The sequence below is a fragment of the Petromyzon marinus genome, unplaced genomic scaffold (assembly GCF_048934315.1).
Source record: "Petromyzon marinus isolate PM22_M1 ecotype Great Lakes invasive population unplaced genomic scaffold, UKy_Petmar_22M1.pri1.0 PM_G_Scaffold_66, whole genome shotgun sequence".
Taxonomy (NCBI): domain Eukaryota; kingdom Metazoa; phylum Chordata; class Hyperoartia; order Petromyzontiformes; family Petromyzontidae; genus Petromyzon; species Petromyzon marinus.
Genome location: NW_027423020.1, coordinates 550,001 through 552,500, shown reverse-complemented (window position 1 = coordinate 552,500; position 2,500 = coordinate 550,001).

The following is a 2,500-nucleotide window of genomic DNA, read 5'->3' as shown; positions in this document are numbered from 1 at the left end:
GGTGGTTCAGGACAGTCCAATTGTCTTTCAAATCTACGGTAGAACTCGTTCAGGTCGTTGGCTAGGCGGGAGTCGTTAGTGGTGTGGGGCGCTCTGGGTTTGTAGTTGGTGATGTGCCTGAGCCCTTTGGCAGACAGAAGCAGCGTCGTTAGTAGAGAACTGGTGTTTTAGTGTCTCTGAGTACAGTCGTTTAGCCTCTCTCACCGCTTTGCTAAACCTGTTCTTCGACTCCTTGAATCTGTCTCTATCCCCACTCCTAAACGCTTCCTCCTTCTCCAACCTCAACCTTTTGAGCTTTGCTGAGAACCAGGGCTTGTTGTTGTTAAAGTTCACCCTGGTACGTGTTGGGATACAGCAGTCCTCACAGAAGCTGATGTACACAGCCTCTGTGAGTTCATCCAGACTATTGGTAGCAGTCGTGAACATATCCCAGTCAGTACAGTCTAAGCACGCCCGCAAATCTTCCACAGCCTCACTGGTCCACTGTTTAGATGTCCTCACAGCAGGTTTACAGAGTTTTAGTTGCTGCCTGTATGCACGAATCAGGTGGACCAAGGGAGTTCTGTGCGAGCCGAACAGCCCCGTGACCCACAAGAGAAACATCCCCGCCAAATTCGAGCGTTTGACGGGGTCTATCCGTGAAAAAATATTCACGTTTTTGAGTGCACATGCATTTCTGCTGCAAATGCCTCTGGAAGTTTCATGCCGTTCGTATGCCAATTGTGGCAACACGAAAATGACCCGTTTTCCCATTCCGAGGGATTTCTGTGCGACCCTAACAGCCCCGTGAGCCACAAGAGACACATCCCCGCCAATTTCTAGCGTTTCACGGGGTCTATCCGTGAAAAATATAGACGTTTTTGAGTGCACATGCATTTCTGCTGCAGATGCCTCTGGAAGTTTCATGCCGTTCGTACGCAATGTGGCAACACGAAAATGACCCCTTTTCCCATTCCGAGGGATTTCTGTGCGACCCTAACTAACAGCGCCCGTGAGCCACAAGAGAGACATCCCCGCCAATTTATAGCGTTTCACGGGGTCTATCCGTGAAAAATATAGACGTTTTTGAGTGCACATGCATTCCTGCTGCAAATGCCTCTGGAAGTTTCATGCCGTTCCTATGCAATGTGGCCACACAAAAATGACCCGTTTTCCCATTCCGAGGCATTTCTGTGCGACCCTAACAGCCCCGTGAGCCACAAGAGAGACATCCCCGCCAACTTCTAGCGTTTGACGGGGTCTATGCGTGAAAAATATTAAAATTTTTGAGTGCACGTGCCTTTCTGCTGCAAATGCCTCTGGAAGTTTCATGGCGTTCCTATGCAATGTGGCAACACGAAAATGACCCCTTTTCCCATTCCGAGGGAGTTCTGTGCCACCCTAACAGCCCCGTGAGCCACAAGAGACACATCCCCGCCAATTTCTAGCGTTTCACGGGGTCTATCCGTGAAACATATAGAAGTTTTTGAGTGCACATGCATTCCTGCTGCAAATGCCTCTGGAAGTTTCATGCGGTTCGTACGCAATGTGGCAACACGAAAATGACCCGTTTTCCCATTCCCAGGGATTTCTGTGCGACCCGAACAGCCCCGTGAGCCACAAGAGACACATCCCCGCCAATTTCTAGCGTTTCACGGGGTCTATCCGTGAAAAATATCAATTTTTTTTTTACTGCACATGCATTTCTGCTGCAAATGCCTCTGGAAGTTGCATGCGGTTCGCATGCAATGTGGCGACACGAAAATGACCCGTTTTCCCATTCCGAGGGATTTCTGTGCCACCCTAACAGCCCCGTGAGCCACAAGAGAGACATCCCCGCCAATTTCTAGCGTATCACGGGGTCTATCCGTGAGAAATATTCACTTTTTTGAGTGCACATGCATTCCTGCTGCAAATGCCTCTGGAAGTTTCATGCGGTTCGTATGCAATGTGGCGACACGAAAATGACCCGTTTTCCCATTCCGAGGGATTTCTGTGCCACCCTAACAGCCCCGTGAGCCACAAGAGAGACATCCCCGCCCACTTCTAGCGTTTCACGGGGTCTCTCCGTGAAAAAATATCACATTTTTTGAGTGCACATGCATTCCTGCTGCAAATGCCTCTGGAAGTTTCATGCGGTTCGCATGCAATGTGGCGACACGAAAATGACCCGTTTTTTCCCATTCCGAGGGATTTCTGTGCCACCCTAACAGCCCCGTGAGCCACAAGAGACACATCCCCGCCAATTTCTAGCGTTTCACGGGGTCTATCCGTGAAAAATATTCAATTTTTTGACTGCACATGCATTTCTGCTGCAAATGCCTCTGGAAGTTTCATGCGGTTCGCATGCAATGTGGCGACACGAAAATGACCCGTTTTCCCATTCCGAGGGATTTCTGTGCCACCCTAACAGCCCCGTGAGCCACAAGAGAGACATCGCCGCCAATTTCTAGCGTTTCACGGGGTCTATCCGTGAAAAATATTCACTTTTTTGACTGCACATGCATTCCTGCTGCAAATG